General features: G+C 33.7%; 1 protein-coding gene across 1 annotated transcript in view; it reads right to left on the bottom strand.

Annotated features, from left to right (window-relative positions):
- Window positions 1–25,903, bottom strand: part of LOC123711977 (glutamate receptor-interacting protein 2) — a 199,393-nt gene that overhangs the window by 92,014 nt on the left and 81,476 nt on the right. The window lies entirely within an intron of this gene.

The raw sequence follows: 25,903 nt of genomic DNA, 5'->3' as shown, positions 1-25,903 counted from the left end.
CGTGCGACTCTCATCCCAGAAGTCGTAGGATCGATCCCCGACTGTGCGCCAATAGACTTTCTTTCTACGTGCGCATTGAACATTCGCTCGAACAGTGAAGGAAAACATCGTGAGGAAACCGGCTTACCTTAGACCCAAAAAAGGCGAATGGCGTGAGTCAGGCACAGAAGGCTGGTAACCTACTTGCCTATTAGATTAGAGGATCATGAAACAGATACATAAATATGAGGTCCAGACCTAAAAAGTTATAGCGTTATTTATTTATCTTTATCTTATTTTTTTTCTAATATAGACAATTATAATATAGCCAATAGTACTTTTAATCGTTTCAATTCAAGACAAATAAGTTCTGAAATTAATACATTTAACCAACTCTAGTTCATACTAGATAAATCGTCTTAATATTTTTATAGATTTGGGTATAGTAACAGATTTTTTAAAAGATTAACAAAATACTTTTCAAAATGTCAGAGCTGACGTAGCATCGTAAAACTTTTTATTCAAGGTTTATACCCCATAACAAGAGAACGTGAGTTCATATGAGTGAATCAGAAGTTGCCAGGATATATTATAAACTGGAGGATATTTTGAATATTTAGTATACGTATTTTTATCAAATTATTGTTGCAGATACGTTTACAAATAATTAAAATACGCATTCACTTCCTGTTTTTATTGTTTAATATTATAAAAGTATCCTGAAGTTCTGCGTTCTTTAAAGTACAAAACATACAGATATAACTATAAAAATAACATTAAATTAAAATATACAAACAAATGTATGTATTTGTGCACTGTGTCAAATAATTTGATTTGATCCACCAAAATTGCAAAATGAGTTATTATTAGGTTCTAAATAATTTTGTAAGATTTTATATACTATATTATGTTACTAAATCAAACCTATACAGATAAGTAATAACGGACCTTAAGTACATTCCTATATTTGATACACCTTAAGATATTAAAACATAGAAATAACGTTTCACAAAAAGCTTTTATTAGATCACCGCTTATCTCATAAGTGACTGAATCATTTATTAGATCTAACAACAACTAGACGAGAATATTACCATATAAAAAGAAATAACACGTCTTATCAGAATGGCATTACGTTTTACCGCCTCAAAAACACTATCCCCAAATTAACTCAAAACAAAATCACTCAAATATTGGCGTACGTCCAAACTGGCCGGGCGACTCATCTGAAATTCAAATAGAAATTTTCCGCAGCCAATTTCAACCTTATGCAAAGGTAATAAGGTGACGGGGAAAAGAAATCGGGAAAGTTTTCACACGTTTCCCGAAATGGGCGTACGTTAATACTCGAAGTGAACATTTATGGTGGGGGCTCTCTGAAATGATCTCAGGACTTTTGACAAGAGATGGTTTATTTATAGCAAGTTCTATATCTGATAAAACGTAAAAGGCGAATAATAAAGTCAAAGTTAGCAAATTTAATTCGGCTTTTAATAATCACTATGGAATCGATTATTTTTATTTACAGGTCCGCATTTACTATGGAGAGTGTTCAGAAGAGTTCTTCGGTCAAATACCTGCAGATGAGTTTCTTTATCGGACGTCAAGGCAAAATACAAAGTACCATCCGTATCACCTCGACGTCCGTCGTTCCATAACTGATCGTTCTCTAAGGCAGTTTTTGCCGCGCACCACCACTATGTGGAACGAGCTACCTACTGAAGTATTTCCGAACCAATTCGCTTTAGGGTCCTTCAAGGAAAGAGCGTACCAATTCTTGAAAGGCCGGCAACGCACTTGCGAGCCTTCTGGCAATGTGAGTGTCCATAGGCGGCGCTATCACTTAATATCAGGTGAGCCTCTTACCGGTTTGCCTCCTATTACATTAAACAAAAATTACAGGTGGAAAGTTACGAGAAAAAACTCCAGATACAGTTCTGTGTGATTGTTTTTTTGCTATGGCCGTCTGTTAGGCACAGTGTTCAGTCTATTGTCTGATGGACAAGAAAAAGTTCAGTCTACCGGTAAGACTCCCGGTTGTCAAAATCTTTCATGTATATGACATAAGGGAATCATAGTTATATCCAAATCTCGATCATAAATATAAATCTAAGGCAAACAGAATACATAGAAATGCATGGTTTAGATTAACTACTAGTCAAAATGTTAATACAATTGCAATATTTAATATTCCGTTTGCTAGTGATCTATTGAATTAATAACGATTAGAGTGATTTCGGCACAGTCAACTGCTCTATGTGTAATACATATTTTTTAAATTCTGTTTACAATCTTTCTGTTTGTCGCAGATTCAATGAGATTAATATTTCCAAAGTTGGTGTCACTATCGTTCACTATCACACTATCGTGCCCTATATATTTCATTAGCTTTTTATTCTAAAAATTTAATATTTCAACAAATCCAGCGCGCAGGGACCAATCAGAGAGCAACTAAACAACACTGCTGACAAAATGATTTTGCAGATTGACATACATAAAGTGTATATTATATTGCGAGGTGTTGCCATTCTAATAAAACAAATGACTCGAATATGTATATGTTAATCTCTGACATGTATATATTCCTTAAACTTACCTCCTTACTTACTTATTCATAAAATAATTCTGTCTAATGGCACTAACTAAACTTTCGTCTCTTTCTATTAAATTATGTTAACGCTGTGATAAACAGAGACAAATGAGTGCTTTAGTTAAAACGATGCATGCACTTATTTATTCTTAGTAAAGGTTTTATTTCTTATACATTTCCGTTATCTTCATATCTATTACGAAATACAATAAATAATTCTATGCGTCGGGTTGTCTCTCTCCCTAAAATATGGCGAGGGGGCCGACGGCTGGCCATGCGTGATGCTCGTGAACGGGTGCTACTTGTGGTGACTAGTCGTACTTGAATTCGTGTATGGGGTGATGTTAGTTATTTCGACTATATATTTTCGTGTTGTTCCCACAAGAATTTAAGTGCGTGCTCCTATTTCGCCATGCCTCCTGCTGATACAGAATCTTTGACAATCTGAGACAAAACTTTGTTTTTAATTTATTTTATTACTATTTATTACTTAAGATGTCATTTGGAACATGGTGTAATAGTTGTGCAGCTCCTTATAAACGTTGCTCAAAACAAAAACTTGGCGATTAAAAAGAGTGGCGGATAGTTTATTACCAGTTCTTCTCTTCCCTCCTACGCCCTTGATTTGAGAACTGGCAGTAAACATTTTAAAAAAAGAAGCACTTAATGTATATTTCTTTTTTGACGTTCATAAGTGTACCTAATTATATGTAATTGTAGTGCTTATTTGCAGTGCAACTTCAAAAAGCAATAAATGATTCCTCTGTATCAATTCAAAACACTATATATCTTAGACTAAATACGTGAATGCTAAGTGTTAAGAAACTTATTTTAGGTACTGACAGGTCTACAGTTAATTTTGTTTCATCATATTTCATTTAATGCAAATATGACAAAAACTTGAGTGTCATGATTGCTCTTTCATGTTTGACACGAGCCAGGAAACCTTAACAAATATTTTCAATGAAGATTATTAATACGGTGGAAAACAAATTATATATTTTAATTTTAAAATAATACTTCTATCTTATTATCTCTGTACCAATAGACTTTCTATGTGCGCATTTAACATTTGTTCCAACGGTGAACGAAAACATCAAGAGGAAACTTGCCTTAGACCCAAAAGCGCATATCAGGCACAGGAGGCTGATCGCCTACTTGCCTATGAGATTGACAAATAGTCATGTAACAAATACATAAATTAGAGGCTTAGACCTGAAAAGGTTGAAGCCCCATAACCATAATATACATATACAGCATTTTCTCCAGCTGATATCATGCTAAATATTTTTTCAGGTCACTTTATAAGAAATAAAATCTAAAAAAGTCCAATCTTGAGAAACTCGCGAACAAAACGAACAACCGTCTTAAAGCACTTAGTACAAACGCTGTCTCGCCCATAGTTTTTGTTCAAATAATTAATTCACTGTACGCGGCTTTTTAACGAAACGAACATTGATTAGCGTAAGTGAGCGTCGTCTGGCCCTCAGCATTAGAATTGCAAAAATACTGAGACAAAATAAACCGAACCTCATTCAAACCCTCCACACGCTTTCAGACAAAGCATTTTCGTAATGTAAAATAACTCGACCACGGAAATTCCTTGAACCATAAAAAATATTTAAAAAAAAAAACAATTCTCACCATAAATATTAACAAAAGAGAAACATGTATTTATAAACATTATATAATAACAACGGCCTCGGTAAGACGTAAAAGCTAAAAGCTAAAACAGGTTCTTCCAGACAGCTCATTATTAAAAAAGTGTAGTAAACTGTCTGTTTTCAGGTTGATCCACTTCTTGCGCATTAGAATTAATCACGGAACAGATACAGATATCTGCGGCTCACATCTAAAAGTAGCGCTACTGGTGCATACGTACACTATATTATTTCTTCAAAATTGAAATTTTAACCATTTAAAGCTTATTTAAAAACGGAATGCTCGATGATTACTCGTAGCATCGATTTGAAATAAACTCTTAATGCATACATAAGCATTTTACCGTGCTCATATAAGGTTTTTACAGTAACCGTTTGACTATAAATGTTGAAATCTGGGCGACAACCTGACTTCATCAAAATTCAGATTCTTTATAAAGAGGGTGGAATTTCAAATGCATGCGCCTCGCCGATCGACGCCGATTCACTAATTCGATTTTCTTTGTAGTGGAAAATTGGACAAGGCTGGTTCTTTTTTCTGACCTATTATTTTTTTTATTTAATATAATACAATGGAATGTATCACGCGTAAAGTTTTACCGTGATAAGGTATTGTAATGAATCTCAGGGAATAAAAATCATGTGATTTTTTTCCCGAAAAGAACTTTTCTAAAGAACTAAAGTCTTTTAAACTAAAGACATTTGTCATTGTATGTTATAAGGTCTGGATATATATATTATTTAATTAATGTATTTTTAATTGTATAATTACCGGTAGGTATTAGTAGTAACTGTTAAGATGTGTAAAATAGTTTTACTATTGTGATAAAAACAGATAAAGTTTTTAAGCGACTTTTTCAGTCAACAGTTATTTATCAGTTATACTACAAAATTAATTATACACCTATTCTATTTTCAGGAATTAAAAACTGTCTATTTTTAACAACTGTAAAAATATCGTTCACTAAATTTTAGTTCATTACTATTGTATAGACGGAAACAGCCAGAGGACTTCATTTTGTACATTGTGAAAGAATTGTAAGATAAGAAGAGAACAAACTGAAAATTCTAATAAATCTCAAAAAGTATTGTCTTTGGTTAACATAGCTTTAACACATTGAAAGAAAACATTTTTTACTTCACAGCGTGCGTGGTTACGGTGACCACGCTATAAAGCACGTGAAACGTCGAAAAAAATATAAATTAAAAATGTAAAATAATTATAAGTTTATAATAATACAAACAGCTGTAATCCGATAAAAAATTGTTTTCTTTTAGATCTCAAAAAGTTGTACAGGTGCGCGGTTTTTTTTATAACAGGTGGCAAATGGGCTCATCCGATGTTTAGTGATATATGATATGATGCCCATAGACACTGATAGTACGAGAGAGCTCGCAAGTGCGTTGCCGGGTTTTAAGAATTAGTACGCTCTTTTCTTGAAGGAATTGGTTTTGAAACACATCAGTGGCCAGCTGGTTCCACATCACTATGTGGCGCTACCACTACCACTACCACTCTAGTGGGCGTCAAATAATTCCTTTAAATAAACTCAGTTGTGGAACGGCGGACGTCAAAGTGATACGGTACGAATTTCGTATTCCTATTATCGACGTCCGATGATGAAACACAGCTGCAGGTATTAATCCGAACAATCCTTCTGAACACCCCATGGTAAATGCGGTAGACGATGTTGAGAGACCTCTACGCAACACCAAGATATCACGCCGTTGAGAAAGTCATCAGTCGTCAGGTCGTCGACGATTCGTACCGTTGAATTTAGCAAGTAGAACCGAGTGGAACAATATTATAGCTCATTGCTATAAGCCCGAATGACTAATGAACGAATAATTTAAATTTAAATTAAATTTTCGTCTGTCCGTGTATCCAGCTTACCGCTTACTCACCCAAAGTTATAATGGGATATGAAAATTAGCGCCCAAAGACGATTATGACGATCCCTGAATTTTTGACACTTGACGGATTTATGGTATTAGGATAATCTGTAAGGTTGGGTGACTTTGTTTTGTCCTGAACCACCATTTTGAAAAACTTCTAAAACATTGTTATGTTATTCTGTTATTAAGGTGATAACAATCATGAGGACCACGTTCAAATCATGGATCTGCACGAGGTCTATCTTTGTATAAAGTTATTAATACTAACTGATACTGATACTGAACTTTTTAGGTCTGGGCCTCAGATTCTGTATCTGTTTCATGATCATTTGTTAAACGAATAGGCAAGTAGGTGATCAGCTACCTGTGCCTGACGCACGCCGTCGTCTTTTTGGGTCTAAGACAAGCCGGTTTCCTCACGATGTTTTCCTTCACCGTTCGACCTAATGCTAAATGCGCACATAGAAAGAAAATCCATTGGTGCACAGCCGGGGATCGAATCTACGACCTCAGGGATGAGAGTTGCATGCTGAAGCCATTAGGCCAACACTGCTCAATACTTACTGATACTGTGTAAAATATGAGGAAGCCACCAAGTGTAAGGGTAGAATGGACGGCGTCACAGACAGAAGGATTAGGAGGAAAATCAATTTTATTGGTCTCTTTACAATATTGCATTTTACAGGTTTACATGCTTAAGGTATTGATTATCTTTCTGAGAGGCACCTATATAGGATTAAGAAGTCCTGAAGAAAATGTACAAAACATACCACCATAACCACAGTTATAGACAAACTACAACTTGGCTGTGTGAATTAAATGTTAATAAAATATATACTTGTCTGCGGACAAGACCAAGCATCGCAGTCTTGATATAATATAAATTTGCATTGGTTCTAAAATCATAAAATACGTACATGTATTATACTCGGCATATCGCAGGGGAGCATACAATTTTGTTTGTATTAACGTAAAACTGAGTACAACTACTCATAAATTTTAATAACGAAACATGAAATTCTGTATCAACATTCATAGATGCCGCGCTTTAGCACCCCTGCGGTGGCCACTTTTGTTTTGCAAAATATAAGAGAAAATTTCGTGTGAAAATGAAAAGACTTCTGGGTGTTGATTGTTCTTCATTTGGCATTTTAAGGTTTTGAATATTATGTATTTACATTAATTCCTATTTCCTTGTCTTATTTATAATAAACACCTTGTATTTCAGATACTTTACTTTTAATTACATTAATATTTATCTCATATATTAATTCCTTGGTGTGCGCCTTTTTTGGCAAAGGCCTCCTCCCAATCCTCTTTTCCGTTTATCTTGTTCACCAGTTCAATACGTTGTTGCTCCTCTTCTCTGTTCCTCTACCTTCTTTACCATACTCCAAAAGCTCTTCCAAACTGTCGTTATTATTACAATTTATTTTACTGTAGCATCGGTCGTGGAAAAGGCTAAAACACGTGGATCTCAATAACTACCTAAACGATTTTGGTGAAACCTAGATCGTTTTGGAATATTCCTAATTCACAGTCCATGTATTGTGAATATACAATATATATATAATTTGCTACACCTGCTTGTCACCTAAATTTATTTAATAGGAGGCAAACGGGCAGGAGGCTCACTTACATGGCCAGAAGGTTCGCTAGTGCGTTCCCTGCCTTTTAAAATTTGTACACACTTTTCTTAAAGGACCCTAACTCGAACTGGTTCAGAAATACTTCTGTGGGCAGCTGGTTCCACATAGTGCGCGGCAAAAACTGCCTTAGAAAACGCTCAGTTATGGAACGAAGGACGTTGAGGTGATACGAATGGTATTTCGTATTCTGTCTTTACATCTGATAATGAAACTCAGCTGCAGGTTGTACTAACAACTTCTCTGAACACTTTCCAGTAGATGCGGTTATATTTTGTCTTTTAACCGATTCATAAAAATGAGAATAAAACAATTCTGTTAGCACCAAATTACCGTCCAGATACAATTCAGTTAATTTAAGCAGGTCCACATAGCGGCATTTTAATTAACTTTCCCGAAATCAACGTGATTTGAATTATGTGCTTGTGGCTGAACACAGTATTTTAACATTAACGGTCATCATTTTAGATTTTATGCATTATTTACTCGTGTACAATTTGTGCACTATATGTAGAAGCAAGAACGGAAATGTTTTGCTATATATGTATATATTAGTTTCCAATATTCCATATGAGTGTTAAGGAAAGTTTTACTTAGTATACCACTGTGTGGAAGAGTGGGTTAGTGATACCTCTAGTATTATTGTGACTATTGTGGCAAACTAATGAGTAAAATCAGTGAATACGTTATAGCCGAGTGTTGTTTTGTGTAGTTTTCAAATTTGTACGACATTTTACTCACATATTTTAATATAACCAGACACAGAAGTTTATAAATATAAACAGTAAAGAAATTCATTACATTTCGTCGTAATCTAAAGTTTAGTGGCTAAGTCTAGTACTAAAACCAGGGTTATACGTTCTAACTGCTAATTTGAGGGATTTTTTATGTATATATATGTAACATTCATATGGCGAAGAAAACATCATGATCCCAAAATCGATTAAAATTACATACGAGGTAGAACTCCTCATGTAAGCGTTAGTTAAAATCCGGCAACGCACTCGTGATTCTTAATTGACAGTATCCACGGGCGGCGAGACCATGAGGTGAGCGTCTTGCTTGTCTGCCTTCCGTAACATAAAAATAAATATATTTTTTTACACATGTAGAAGTTAAGTACATGTTTTGAGGTTTGGTTTATTATCATTAGGAAAGTCCCCAGGCTCGTCTATTATAATTGGTCACGGTGACCACGCACGCCGAAAAGCACGCGAAACGTCGGTAAAAAATTTAAAATTTAGAATTATGTAAATAATTATAAATTTGAATAATAATACATAGCTTAAATCCGTTCAAAAAGTGTTTTTCTTAATGTGTAAAAGCTATTTTAACAAAAGACAATAAAATAAATATTATTAAGATTTTAAGCAAAGATATAGTACATACTGTGTATTCCAGTTCCGGGAAACAGATGTCGCTAGCTGGCATTAACTTTGGTAATTCAAATGAGAATTATCAGTGTTCGTCGCCTATGCGGGCTTTAAATCGCGCTAGTTTGCAATTCTATTTTAATTGTGAAAGCTACGACACGGATTTCCTTTGGTTTGCGCAATATTATTACACAATTAAACAAATGCAGCAATATCAGTGGCGCTGTAACCTTTTTTTAGGTCTGGAACTCAGAAGTCTGTTCATGATAATTTGTTAATCTAATAGGCAAGTCGGTGATCAGCCTCCTGTGGCTGACACACGACGACTGTTTGGTCTAAGGCAGTAATTCCGGCGATGGTTCACAGCGCACATATAAAGAAAGTACATTAGTGTACAGCCGAGGCTTGAATATGACCTCATGGATGAGAGTCACACGCTAAAGCCACCAGGCCAACACTGCTCCCACAAATACAGTTATAGACATAACATTTATTACTAACAAAACACATACACAGAAACACATAAAATAACAATAATCAAATATAAAAAGAATATTAATAGAGAGATAACATTTTTTTTTAAAGAAAAAGGTTTAATTGTGTAATGCGTGTGTGCTGTGGTTGTAATTGGCCCTGGCTCAGCATTATGCTGAGGAGCAGAGTTGTTCCACAGCTGTATAGATGATCAGATTGGTATCAATTACTTTGATTCAGCATTTTTTAACCACGATTCCTGCAGATTTAGACTAAATCTTTATGAATTATAATTGATTGTTCAAAACTTTTGCGCCCGTCAATCGAAAATCGAGCTTTTCGATTTTATAATATTTGTTGAAATTATTATATTTATTACTATATTGTGTTTATTAAATAATATAAAGGTTTTTTTTGTTTTAATATGTGTAAAAATATGTTTTTTTTAAATGTAATTATTTATTTTAAATTTCATAATTTTAGTATTACTTTCTACTTTTTTTACTAAGGTTGACTGGAAGAAATCGCTTGTTAGAAATAAAGCCGCCCATTGCCTCTTTAAGTTATGTTATCTAAATGTATATGTACCAAATGTTTAATGCAACAATATAAATAAGATATACTGAAGGCATACAAAATTATCATTAAGTACGTTCCATTACGTAATGTTCAGAGTGCATTAACACCTTTGATGTTAAAACGGCAGGAAGTCTGCAAACTAGCGACTAATGACCTCGCGTGACGAATCAGGGCGGTTCGCAAGTTGCCTAATAAATTAATTTTACGATCGCCATATTTATGAGTGCTATTTCGAAAATTGACTAAGAAGTACGTCTATAATGATTGCTTTTTTCTTAGGTTAATTTTAAGTCTTGTTTAAATTAAACTACGAGTTTACAAAGAAACATACACTTATATATAGTGAATGAGTTTATATTTAAACACGAAATTATTTTTATATACGCCTATTTTCATTTTAAATAATTTTTAAACTGAAAATAGGCCGTCTGATGGCTATATGTATCTCGTTTGTATTATAACATTAAGATTCTCATGTAAAAACAAAATTTTTCATGAGAAATAAAGTTCTTTAAACGTTATATTTAATACAAAAATAATCCAAATGGGAATTGAATTTGTGGTTGCCGTGTTGGCGATTAACAGAACAGAACACTGTGTCTCGCTGTAACATAAGGATTCAACTATAGATTACCTATCCAACTAATTACGAATTTTCAATTCAACAAATTCAACAAAGAAATTTCAGCTTTTTGTACGTTGACTTTATGAACTGAGAATCGAGTTATAATGAAGTTCATGCTTTACAATCCGTCAAAAGTTAACTCTTAGATCGAGTTTAACATTGAAGGATGGGCCAATATAACCGATAGTTAAATATTGGCTCGCTCATCCATCACTGACGATGTCCGACAACCTTTGAAACTTTTGTATAACTTTAAATCCATAGATTTTATACTTCGTAAACTAAAATTGATTTTCATTTTTTGTGACGTTGAAAACTGTCGCTAAAGCCCTTAGACTTTCATTTTAGTTTGTTGGAAAGCAATTAACCGAAATAAGATTTATTGAAAACATGCACTTTCTTGAAATTATATATAAATAAAAATAGCCTACTACATGATCGAAACTACGTTAAGTCCATGCCACCACCAAATTCTCTCACTTGTCTCTCGTCCTCGCCAGTACTTTCCAGTCCTTCCCTTTTACTCCATCTTCCTGCGTCTGGTGGGAGGCCTCTTTTTTCATTATTATATTTATGTCACAGGCAACTAGCCTAATTAGCCGTTCAATTAACAGCCTAGCCTTTTAACTAAATGACACCGTTTAACTAACGGCCTGAAAGATATTCAGCCGTAGCGTTTGTTACAACATTTAATAAACTGGCTGGCTAATGTTTAGGCCATTCGTAATGATACTGTCATTATTTGGCATAAATAAAAAATATGAAACATGACATTAAAATATATATCTTTTAAAATTAAATTTGTGAAGTAAAAATCACATTATTATTGACACTACACTCTTCATTGTACTTGTTGTATTCCATGAAACTTTGGAAAACACCATCAAACTTGTGGATTGCCGACGCCATATTGACAGTTAGAAGAGTTTCGTTTCGAGTTTGACAGTGGCAGAAAGTGGAACTAAATTTAAATTAACAGTCAACAGGCTAGGCAAGTAATGAAACATCATTGATCCAAGTAATTTGCCTAGCTTTTTGATCATCTGCACATCTTTCAGACCGCTGGTTAAACTGCGCCGTTTAGTTAAAGGACTAGGCTGTAAATTGAACGGCTAATTGAGCTAGTTGGCTGCAACATAACCAATATAATGAGATTACATAATTTATACAGTTCCTGTACTTACTTTCAGTGGTACCAATACGTAAAATCTATTTTATTAGCTATTCCATCACACATATTTTCTTTAACGCTTCTAAATTGTATTATAAAGTTATTTTATAGAAATATTTAATAAAATAAACTTTTAGTTGCTACCCTCGAACCTGCTGGTGTTAAAGTATGTCTATGAAAAATGTCTTAGTCACATACTACAAATGTCAGAGTTCACACTATACCACACCCATCCTTACACTCGACTCTGTCTTGCAATAAAAGTGTAGAAGGATGGGACCATTACACATGCACGATGCAGAGTAGATTTACAACCACCAACCCGTTGCTTCTTTGCTTTTACGCTTATGCTTAAATAAATTTGTGGTCTTTACCCTCAGAGACAAGTAAAGAGATGGAAGGCCAATGGTGAGTGGTTTTTCCATATTTTTACGCCGCATTCACCGCTCGGTCTACTTTTCTTTATCTTCGCCGCTACAGTAAGCGAAAAACGTGCGATAAAAGTTACAAAACGCCGAAATTATGTTTGCAATTTTGCCGAATAGCGTTTTAACGAAATACTAAAAGAGATCATCCGACATCAATTAACTATTTACGTCAACAGCCGTAAAGTCGAGCCGAAAACAGTTTCGATATTTTGATTGCAATAAATCGGAATTCAATTTGCAGTGTTTTAAAATTTTCTACAGAATGCATTGTCATACGATTTTCAGACGTGTGTTCCGAATATTGCGCTTTAAAAACGCTTGTGATACTACTATATTATAAATCACTAGATTTTAAATCTTATATCCATAGTGTAAAGTTCGGTGTTGCATGAGTATAGTACAATAAATACCGGAAGTTTTATATTATGTTTTTCGGCAAGAGCATATTAAGAGTAAATAAAAGGCATATAGAGTACCATGAGTAACGCGCTCAGAAGTACTGATATTCAATAGTGAACAATTACGCTTCTCTTTGTATTGAGAATATCTTGGATAGTTAGTGTAGTTATGAATCGTGTCAGATACTATTGAAGTTAAGAACTTGCTATTTTAATAGAGTACCGAGAGTTTTTTACGCCGGCTTTTTCTCTCGGCCTACACCCTCTGTCTTCTGTCGATGAGTAGAGTTATCTGCGATACAAATTAAATGACGTGGAATAAGTGATACCTGTATCTTATATTCCATAAAACATATTTTTATCCGTACCACCTTGACGTCCGTTGTCTCTCAACTGAGGCAACTTTAAGGCATTTTTTGACGTATTGCGGAAACAATTCAAGATCCTTCAAAAAAAGAGCTTACCAATTCTTATAAAGCCTGAAAGGCACTCGCAAGACTTCTGGCATTGAGATGCCCGCGGTTTTTATTCCGCCGCCCATGGCATAATTGCATGGGCGGCGGTATCACTTAACATCAGATCAGTCTCCTGCCTGTTTACCTCCTGTTACATTTAAAAAACATATATATATATATATAAGTTAAGTTCATGTTTTTCATCTGACTGAACTGAAATAACGATTATTGATGAAGAGGTTTCAAAAACCTTGTAAAACTAAACAAAATCAAAAGTGTAAAAGGATTCCTCATCAAACAGCCAATGGGGATCATGTATATGACTCACGCATCGTCTTACTTTATAGTTTAGACGTAAATGTGTTTTTATTGTCATTTGTATTTGTATGCCATTTTTTTAAACAGTCGAATGTGTTTGTATGTGGTTTTCTTACATTGTGTAACTTTATAGCTAAAATAGGTAGCTAGCTGTGCAAACTAAAATCAAATAAATAAATTGTTATATAGTTTATATTTCTTAGCACTTCGTTGCAGCTATATAATACAATTGATATAGGCGGCCTCAACGCTTTCGAGCGATCTCTTTCAGGCAACCTCTATGTATACACTATATAATACATATATCATGTTTTCTATCCGTTCCATCTATGATCTCACACACACACACACACCTAGCTACAAGGTAATACTAGTGGTGTTTTAAATAAATGAAAAAATAATCTACTGCTATCATAAAGTTCGTAGTTATAACGTTGAAGTTAACTAAGAACTGTCATAATTCTGAACAAAGTTAGAATATGTGACTTCGGTCCCCATTACTATAAGTAACTGTAAGTAACACTCACCGTCTCGTGATTTACATATTTTCTGGAGAAACTTTTTTACTTCACGATTGAAATGGAAATTTTAACACTGTCAATCGATTTGCATGTTTACAAAATTCATAATAACTTTATGATAAAAAAAAATTAAACTTCAAAGATGAACGTAAGTTTAATATGTGTATGTCTTTGTGTCCCTGTTAGATTTTGGTTGTAATATATTTAATCACACTTATTACATGTAAACATAATATGATAATGACATCAAACATATCACCATAACAATTAATATGAATACACCCTAATTACAACAAAGTCGTTGCCTCAACAAATATCGCCCGCAAACATAAAAAAGTACCAATGGGAACCATTTGTACACAAATAACAGGTGCGTTGCCAGTCAGCAAACAATCAGAGATATTAAACCCGCTGAAATTGGCAAAAATGTTATTCAACATTTACGTACAAAATTGGTATTACACTAACTCCTTTGGGTCTTAGCGTATCTATATTAAGCTGGATTCTCTAGAAGAGATATTACTGCGTCAATATTATTTTAGGCGATTCCCATAGCGGATTACTTCTGCTTAAATGAAATAATAAAGACCGTGAGGTAGCTCAGTCCTGGTCTAATAAAGAAAATGAAAACTTGCATTCATGATCTGCACCAGTGGAACTTTCTATCGAGTGGGAGACGTGTATGTTTTACTCCATTTGGCGATGCAAGTTATAGTCATTGACATGCCTTACCTAAACAGAAGAATTCTGGAAGAATTATATGCCAAAATATGCGGTCCAAATCCATATTGGCCAGAGCCATCCTATTATGTAAAAGTTTTAATGTGTTACAGAGTAAACGGACATTTACATAAATAGTAATAATAACTGTGGCGGCGCGGGATGTTAAATCTATCTTTATACCTATTTAATTACCTATCTAAATTAATATATAATAGTTGACTGCATTTATTTAATTTATGTTTGCTGATTATTTGGAATAATTGGCAGAGAAAGAAAGAAAGGAATCGGCACAGTACCTTCAACCTCGTGGTTTTCTCTCGTGGCTGGATTCCTTCTTCTTTAAACTAATTAGTTTAATACTTCAAGGTACTGATAGACGTGCTCAAAAAAAGCATGCTAATAAGCTTGCTTAAAATTAGCATGCTCTGCGAACTGTTCACATTTTCCAGAAATAAGCAAGCTTGATTTAAAGCATACTCCTAAATAGGCATGCTCAAAGCAAACGTACGGACAGACGTGCTATTTGGCACCAGGCTCTCGGCCAAAATGGATGTACAAGTATATAGTGACAGTGCTTTTCGTACAGAACTCAATAAAATAAACATATTGCTTGCAACGGAATTGTGTAAGAACATTTTGGTGAAAAATAATTTTGGGTTCGTAATTGGATAAACAGAAGAGAATCATTGGGAGCAAGTAATCGATTGTTGGCAGAGATGCGAAGCGAAGATCTCGACAGTTATAAAAATCATTTGCGCATACTCCCACACAAATTTGATGAGCTACTTTCTAAAATTATTATTTATTATTATATAATAATTAGTTTTTAGTTTAATATATTATTATTATATAGCAAAAACGAAACACTTGTATGCGAGATGCTATTCCAGCTAAAGTAAAACTAGAAATTACATTGAGATATTTTGAGATTTTACATTGAGATAATATTATTTTTATATAAAGGAGAATGTGTGTTACACAGACATTCGTTACTTCTATAATGTGACGCAAAAAGCAAAGTTTTTTCTTCTCCCCGACATATTGCGGGTTTAATTTTAATTAATTACATCAATTAATTGCGTAAAACAGTCGTCCGCCGCAGATCGAGACAAAATGGATAATAGCATGCTAATAAGCAAACATGTTCAGACGTGCTCGGAGCACGCCCCCCACCTACCCGCGCCTCAGGTAGCATGCTCGAAAATCAAACGTCCTTTTGATTTTTGAGCATGCTCTAAATAAGCATGCTCATTACATTACACACCTGCTACTAATGAGCACTTGCTCAATAAAAGCATGCTTTCGTGCTAGTAATGAGCACGTCTGTCCGTATCTTCACAGATGTAGAACAGCACTGTATATAATTGTTAATAACAAACAGCAAATTTAAAAGTTAAAAATTTTAAAGAAAGTGGAGCGAGCGTGCGTCGTATAAAGGAAAAAACCAAATTGCGGGTCGTCAAAATTACAACTACCGTCTGCTTAGTTCTTTTTTCTTAAATGTAGACGCATCATCGCGCGCGCCACCTACAGCCCGTTCCGGAACTAGTACCTCCATAGTATGGGAATGATTATAGGTGTGATAAAACACGCATCTAGGAAAATTAGGATGTATATATTGAGCAACTATTAATATAAATGCGAATTCGGCGCAACTACTCTGGATATTTTAACTGAAAACTTTTTATACTTTGATAAAACATATGTAACAAAAAGGATAATACGATGCAGACATCATTATGTTGACATATCATAAATTGAAATCAAAATTAATTAATATGAATTTCTTTTGAAAAAAAGAATAAGCGAATTATCTTTAAAAGGGTTTTGACAAAACCCTTGTATATAATATAACATTTTATTAAGGAACAACAACTAACAAACAAAAGATCTTTTGATATATACCAAATATTATATTAACGTGTTATTTTATACCAAAAACCATTTTTCTTCAAGTTATTCGAATCCTTAAGTAGTCGAATTCAAATAAGATATAGAGACTGTTTCAAACAATTTTGAGGGAAATCAACGACCCTCGACTTCCTAAGATATCTCTCTAGTAATTTGTATAAGTGCTCTCATTTATATTAATATTTATTTCAAAATATTAGTCCTTCTTGTAAATAGCTATATTGTCTTTTATAATATAATTTCAATATAAAGAATATTAAAAGATTATTTATTAGCTTCCTGTTAAAATGGACTAAAAAACCTCTTATTGGTTCTTTATCTTTTTTATATTATGTAAAGAATTCAATAACGACAGGCCACTGCGATTAAAAAGTTTTGCACTTTGACCTCAAATCATTTATAAATGATTCTACTATTAGTTATCTTGTATACACAACGTTTTTTTTTTAAATTAAATTCATTCTTTATCGACAATTGCTTTGGCCTCTCGCCTTCATCCATCGTCTCATTGTCGGGCTTCCTGTCATCTCCTTTAAATGCATTCAACATAAATTATTCATAACATTATAGACGCACTGCTTAAAAGCTCAATATAAAATCGTATAAAATACACCGATCAATAAGCTTAACGAGGGACCTTGAGTCGGCATCGAGTTGAGTATTCTTCAAGAGAAGCAGAAGAGAGCAGACGTCAGCTTCTGATTCCACTCCACACTTGATCTGTGTCAAGTTGTCAACCAACTAGAGTGACTACATTTTACGGTATTTAACAATGATATTCCATGTAAACAAGCGTTTGAGTATAAAGTTTTAAACAAAATCTTTATATTTTAAAAAATAAGCATTTAAAATTCGAATGGTTGTAACAAAATATCTAAAAAAAATCTAGAAGTTGGCTGATCTATGATTTTAGTCAAGATGACGACTAAGCTTTTTTAATATAATTTATAATCGCCTACTTTTATCAATTATCTGTAAGGCTATAAGCAATTGTATCTAGTTTTCTAAGTCCAAATTTGTATTACGTTTAGTCTGCATATTTCATTACGGTTTATAATTTTCTCAATCCATGCTCAGCTCAACTTCATTACGTAAGTGAAAATCGAGTGGTGTTGATTAAGTCTCTGATAGACTTGACTGCATTGCAGTTTTCTCACAGATTTAACGATACTGCATCGCCACATTTCAAAGAGACTGTGAAATGAATCTCGCAGAAGCAATTAAGATGCGCTTTACACAGAAGACAAGATGTGAGGTAATCCTGGATGAATAGCATACGGTAAGACTATTATAATTATAACTTATTTAAAAATATGTCACTCCGGTCGTTAGGTATCGTTGATAGTGGCAATATCTTATAGGTGAAATGAGCTTGACCATGTGTAGATCACACAAGTTTACCCTTTAAACAGAGTTACAATTTTCATTAGGCCGATTTGCTAAGAGTAGCTAATTTCTATTGATGACCATGCACGCAGGAGTTGTTAAAGACTACACGTGTCCAGCCAGTATTCTTGCCTAGGTTGCAAAGCATTGACACTTCCATTAAAAACAAAATAACTATCACCTGTCAGTAATCGAGGAATCCATCAAATAAACTACACACATATTTTACTATGAAGCCGGAACGGTGAAAAATTGTATAACAATTAAGGTCGACAGACACAAAATCAATGAAAGTGTAAAAAAACAATGGTAAGGGTTGGTCAGTTATCGGCACTCTATTTAGCTTTTAATAAAAAAACGAACTCTGGTTTAACGGTGAAGCCACTTTACCAACACTGCTTTAACAAAATTATTAATAATAAACATAACCTTATTTATTAAAATATTTTTTTATTATTATATTCTAAAACGTACATTACACGGAAGCAGCTTATGAAACGATTTTATCGCAAATCATTAAATCTAACAGCAATAATACCTATTTATCATTATTGAAATCACGATATAAATCAAAGTTAATATCTCACGTGAACATCAAACATTTAACGAATATCAGTTGTTGATGCAATATGATTCGGAATCTCTATTCAGTATCTACAATTTACGAAATATGTATCGTAATATATGGAGATATTACGATTTGTAATATGTATTGAATTTATGCTATAATATAAGGTTATATTGTTCGATTGTTCTTCAGTGTCCATTCGAAGAATTTTAAATTTCATTGACATTCTAAAACAAAATATACCTAATTATTGCTATTTATTTACCTAGACATTTTGTAATAAAACTTTTTAAACTTTCTGCATATTTATCGTATTTACCATGGGGAGTGTTAAGAGTTGTTGGCAATTATACCTGCAGCTAAGTTTCATCATCGTCGAGGTAGAATACGAAATTCCACCCTTTTCAGCTCGAGTCCGTCGATCCAAAACTGAGCATTTATAAGGGAGTTTCTACCGCCACCGGCGTATTCGCTACAATGAGGGACTTTAAAATATCTTAGACGACGCCAACATCGTCCAATTCATAAAATGCAACAGGCTCAAGTGGCTGGAACATGTGCACCGAATGGCGAACGACAGAACCCCAAGGTCCTTACTAAAGTCACAACCCAGTGGCTAGAGAAAACCCGGTAGACCGAGGCTACGTTGGTGGAATGGAGTTGTGAAGGACCTCGAAACAATAGGGGTACGCAATTGGAAACGGGAGGCTCTGGATAGATTGCGATGGCGAAGTGTACTTGAGGAGGCTAAGGCCTACGAAGGGCTGTATAGCTATGGATAATGATTTTACCGCCACCACTACGTGGAACCAGCCACTGAAGTATTTCCAAACCAATTCAACGTAGGGTCCTTCAAAACAAGAGCGTGCCAAAAATAAGAATTTAAAAGGCCGACAACAAACTCGCCAGCCCTCCTACATTGTCCATGGGCGGTATAACTTAACATCAGGTGAGCCTCCTGCCCATTACCCCTGTTCTATGAAAAAACAAACAAAACTAGACAAGAGGCGTTTCGAGTGATTTTTAGCAATTAAATATTAAGTTAATGTACCACTGAGATTTACAAAAAAATGTTTCTAAAACATTTTTATTAGTTAATACTGCAGATAGCTTTATTAGAATCAAAGCAGAATATTTATACGTAATGACGTTAATACCTTGAGAAAGAATTCTTTATCTGCTTAAACGATTCATTCAATATTTATTTAAACGATTCAGTATTAATAATGAAAATATATTTACTTTTAAGACTGCAACGTAGTTTTTATATTCAACATTCATATTTCATTAATATTATATCATAGATATTTGAAAACAGCTAATGTATCGAAATGTCTTTATTAAGTTCCTTAATCTTTAAAACCCAAAGTTGTTAGAAATACTTTTTTTATGAAATAGATTACTATAAGAAATTTTAACTGTATTATATTATAATCTATGTAATGATAGTCACAACAGTGGAATTAAAATGGCAATGGGCTGGATATGTAACACGATACCTGGACATTATAGACAACACAATGGAAGGGGCCACCCGGGAAAAGAAGACTGGATAGGCCAAAAAGACGATGGTCTGATAACTTATTAAAAAGAGCAGGAAAAGACTGGAAAACTATTGGAAAATATAGAGTAATTTCGAAAAGGTTGGCAGATGCCAAGAGGAATATATCTACAGGCTATACTGACAATATTTAAAATGGAAATTATAAATATGGAAACAAAATAAGCCTTTATTATTATTGTTATACTCGAGTACGTTACGATACCATATCGAGTACATTAATATTGTCAGTGTCAGTGATTCCTTTTCATAGATATCTATGGACCTATTCCATAGATATCTGGATTTATTACAATGTTTTATTACATTCCCTTATATTATTCTGTGTCTGACATACGCCCATCTTAAGACTTACAATTAACATATCCCAACAATTATTATTTTTATACAACCATGTGTACTTAATATAAATAATCAATTGGATAATAGACAGGTAGTGTGATTTTGCTCATAAGATTTTTCCTCTTTAAGTCTTTTATGTTAAATTTATGTCACTTTTTCGTCAAATTGAGGAATGAAAATGCAGTTGAAGCTCGGACCTTTACTCATTTTTGATATGCACGACTCTCCGAGTACTATTTATGTATTATATGAAGTCACCACCTTATATATCGACATTTTCTATGGTATATGCTACAAGCTATCTATTCTAAAATAGATGACAATTATGGGAAACATAAATTTTACAAATAAAAATATGTACACAAATTACACCAGTGTTTACTAGTTATTTTTTGCTTTACAATGCATTAGATAAATAAAATTAAATCTAAATCTATACAACTGAATCCAACAGAAATATAATCCAATAGAAATCGCTCTGAGCCCCGAGTGTACTTCTGATTACTGACCGAATAGACAAAATCATCAAACGAGTACAAATAATCGCTCACACAGATAAATTTCTACAAAATGCTTTCACTTAACCAAACGTACAGTACTTCAGACAAGGGATTTAAGAATATCAGAGAATCCATTAAAATAAATTATACATACCCAAAAAGGTCTTAATGGAATCGGTAAATGCTGTATACGTTTAAGGCAGGATTATATTTTTCTCAAAGGACATAATATTATCCTTCGCCGACGCGGTTTAATAGGGTCTCTGAGTGCACCTTTATTTTTAAACATAGTGAGTTATATCGTTTATTCATAACTTGAGCATAAAATCTATTAGTATATATAAAATAAATCAATGGCGCTACAACCTTTTTAGGTCTGGGCCTCAGATTTCTGTATCCGTTTCATGATCATTTGTAAATCGAATAGGCAAGTAGGTGATCAGCCTTCTGTGCCTGACACATGCCGTCGACTTTTTTGGGTCTAAGGCAAGCCGGTTTACTGACGATGTTTTCCTTCACCGTTTGAGCTAATGTTAAATGCGAACATAGAAAGAAAATCCATTGGTGCACAGCCGGGGATTGAACCTACGACCTCTGACATGAGATTGGCACGCTGTAGCACGCTGTAGTAGCAGAAGTTTTTCTTCAATTGAAAGCTGTAATTTCACTGCTGGGCTGGTTTTAAATGATCGTTTATATCTAGAAAGATGTAAGTGTAATAATGTTTGTTCTTTGTTTGCAATAAATAAATAAATAATAATAAATTTTCCCTTTTATCTGCAGCACAGATGGCTGACTTATAAACCAGGTTTTTTCCTTTCAGTAAGATATACGCTTATAATATAAATAACGTATCAACTGTTTCTAGCATAAAATTGTTGCGTTGACAAAAAAAAATCAACTTGGCGATTAAAAAGAGTGGCGGAGAGTTTATTGCCAGTTCTTCTCTTCCGTTCTACGCCCTTGATTTGAGAACTGGCAGTAAATGTAAAATTATAATCATTTAATGTATTTTTCCTTTTTTATTGACGTTCATAAGTGTACCTATATGAATAAATTATTTTTGACTTTGACGTTGACCACATAATGCAAGCGTAATAGCAACAAGAAGCGTGATCTCGGATCGGCGTGGGAGTAGGTGGAATGGTCCTCCTTCACTTGGCTATGGCAAGAGCCTCGCATTCTCTAAACATAACACAGAATGTTATGTTTAGAGAATGGGTGCGGTAAGGACAGAAAACGTGTCAGGCATGTCGATAGGTGCCTGCTTGGATTGCGTAAACAATGTCAGTTTCGTTATAAAACAATAAATAGATTTACACATTTCTAAATTTTTTACGAATTAGGTGATGTGCTTTTCAATATAATGTTATGTGGTGATTCAGTTTTTTAAGTTAGTAAGAAATTAATTCACTTTCAGCTAATAGGACCACGAACTATACAATTCAAATAATCGTGGCAAAGAAAAGACGGAGAGAAAACTCAATGTTTTTCAAAACCGTGGTCCTATTAGCTGAAAGTGAATTGATTTATTAGAAACATTGTATATAGACTGGGTAGAAAACGTTACTTGGAAGATTAATAGATCGAGCAATAATTTATAAGGTGAAGGTAACGACGCAAGACATTATTTGTGTCCCTATGAGAGACCTGTCTTGGGCCCATTCTGTTTAAAGATTAATCTTCAAGCTGTCTGACCGCGGCCTTTCTATTATAACGAATAAGATGCGTCTTTTAAGTGTTCTTTCTATTATAATAAATTTTCGTAACATTTATCATCATACATATATATTATAACGAATGTCCAAGGGCTGCGATGACTGCCCTTTTTGGGGACACCCGAAAAGGTAGTAGGATCGTTTATTTAATAAAAAAGAAAATACAAAATATTATTTATACATAAAATTGTTATTATTGAAATAGGGTACATAGAAGAGATACAAGATATATTCATAAATCTGTCCTAGATATTTTTTTACACATAATATAACAATAAACAAAATGTTACTCTACAACCGTACTGTTACTGTACATAAAAAAACACAACATTCACAAAATGCTCAATGTATTCATAGTATAATGATATACATATAGCCTAGATCCTACCCATAAAGATATTCTAAGATACATGTAAATCATAGTCAGTATCATGTTTTACTGAGATGAGCACGTTGACTTAAACAATCTTCTCAGTCTCAGTAATATATTTTTTTTATACTGGACAGGCGTTTGGTCAGAATCCCACCTGATATTAAGTTAAATATGGACTAATGTAAGGCACACATGTCCAGGAGATGCTTGTTTAACTATCGCTTGAATGAACCCATATCATACTGCGTAGAAAGATGAAATTTCACTTCTTTGCTGTTTTATACGAAACGTGCCCAAATCGTGCTAGCTGGGGAAGGCGACAACGTAGAAATGCAACTGCGTGCTTCTAGATGAGCGTTGTTTCATAATTAATTAAAACATCTAAAGCTATAAATCTACAAATTTCACATATTGACAGAAAATTATATTTTTTTAAAAACCTGAGCAATATCAAATAAGACTGCCAAACACTCACATCATTCAAATCAAATCGAATTCGATTACTCGTATCTTATCTAAGCCAAAATCGATACCTCTCTTCGAAGGGGCTTCGTATTATTTATAAAGGGTTACAATCTCGCTGCAGCCGGAGGATATTCATCTCAAGCTTCTAAGAACATATATGTAAGAACGAGGTCAAGCTTGAAACTGTATACAGGATTCAGATAACAGCAAGAATTCTTTGAACTCAGGTGAATTTAAAACGTGATATAAAAGGCTACTCAAATTTAATGTTACCACAAGCTGAATTCTCTTTTCCCTTTATTCACGTATCGTTAATTGCGTAAATGAAATAAAGGGATACTTAAATATAATAACATGTCTACGTGCTACGCCACAATAATACAACAACGCGTTCTACGCTTCCGTAATGCTACGTACTTTGGCTACAATATGCTACGGAATATTTACCTGGCTACGCGATGCCAACAATGCGTAGCTTTAAACAAATCTGCTTTGTTATATCTCCAACACTTCAGTAAAAGTTATTTCAACAATATAAAATGAAAACAGTAAAGTCAGAAATATTCTGAAAGCTGTTTTCAAAAGAGCAATACCAACAACACTGACATTCAACCGAATCAATATCTAGAAAGTTTGAACCTTTCAAATCGCTAAGAGCTGTGTAAAGAGCTACAAAGCGGTAACGTAACGTGAATATCTAGACATTATTGTGTCGACATCTCCGAGTATATATTTAAAGTATTGCATTTGAATGGTTGGTCATGTTTTGCTGATCTCATATTACAAAAAAATAAAATTGCAAAATTCATATTGACGCGTTCAAAGATGGAAACAAATTGTTTGTTTTTTAACATAAACTGTGATACATATATAATTCGTAAAACAAAAATATTGACTGCAACTGACTGATTGATTTACTTATTTTGCTATAGTAAAACTAAAGAGTTTATTTAAAGTCAAGTTTCATTATAAATAATGTCGGAATAACAGTAATTGTTAACCCTTTTATAGTATTAGTCTATATAAGTATATCTAAGAGATATTGGGATTCTTGAGCGAGCAGAGAATTGTACAATAACTTTGTATTCTTTTTGTCTTCATTTTACGTCATAGACTCATAGTATCCTTACATTCGTAGAATTTAAATACCAAACATAGTAATTGTCCGGGCACTCCTGTATGCGACTTAACGGGCCAAACTTATGGGAGTAAGTCATCGATATGACTACGTTTTCGAGATATGTGCGGGTAACATAACATTTATCTATTTATTCATATAGGAAACAAAACAGATACATCTCTAAAAATAAAAAAAACAAAAAAATAAAACATAAAATGACAAAACACACATATAAATAATATCCACAAAAAGTTTCACTGATAAAAAATAGGATATAAAGGAAAACAAAACATGACAGCAGAATTTCCTTTAAGTAAGCAATACAATACAAAATATTTAAGTAGACAATACAATACAAAGTTTATAAATCAGGAGAATATAGTATTGTCTTTGGTTAACATAGCTTTTACACATTGAAAAAAAAAACAATCTTGTAACCGGATTAAAGCTATTTGTAGTATTATAAACTTATAATTACTCTAAATAATTTTAAATTTTCCGACGTTGCGCGTGCTTTACAGCGTGCGTGGAGACTGAACAGGTTTAATTATGTACAATAATTATAAGTTTATAATAGTACAAATAGCTTTAATCCGGTTAAAAATTGTTTTCTTTCAATCAGGAGAACGATAAACATACTGGTAGCTATAATAAAGAAGAAAGATACAAGATTTATGAGTTTAATAGTTGTTTTAACCTATTCTTAAATAAAGCAGTAGAGGAGTGCGAAAAAATATCGATATTAGTAGCAGAATCACAGAAGTAGAACACATCCTGTGAAGAGGCTCACGGAACCCAATGCTGGTTCTGGGAATCGGAAGGTTAAAGGTTCTGTGCCAGCGTAGAGAACTGGCAGAAATATTGAATCTTATGAGTTCTAGAAGATCTGAACAAGTTAGTTCATGTACGTATATTTTTCTTCTATCAACGCCTAGTACTCAAAGAAAGTAAATTATATTTTGTTAAAATTCCTTACCACTATTCGTGCGACAATTTAAAATACGTAAAAATTTATTTGTACAGCCTCCAGTTGTTTGACATATATAGCGTAGTAGGGATTCCAGATTGGACAAACGTATTCCAACTGAGACTGCACAAGCGTCTTATAGAGGTGAATATATG

Source organism: Pieris brassicae, chromosome 7, assembly GCF_905147105.1.
Source record: "Pieris brassicae chromosome 7, ilPieBrab1.1, whole genome shotgun sequence".
NCBI classification, from domain to species: Eukaryota; Metazoa; Arthropoda; class Insecta; order Lepidoptera; family Pieridae; genus Pieris; species Pieris brassicae.
This window is presented reverse-complemented; position numbering and strand designations above follow the sequence as displayed.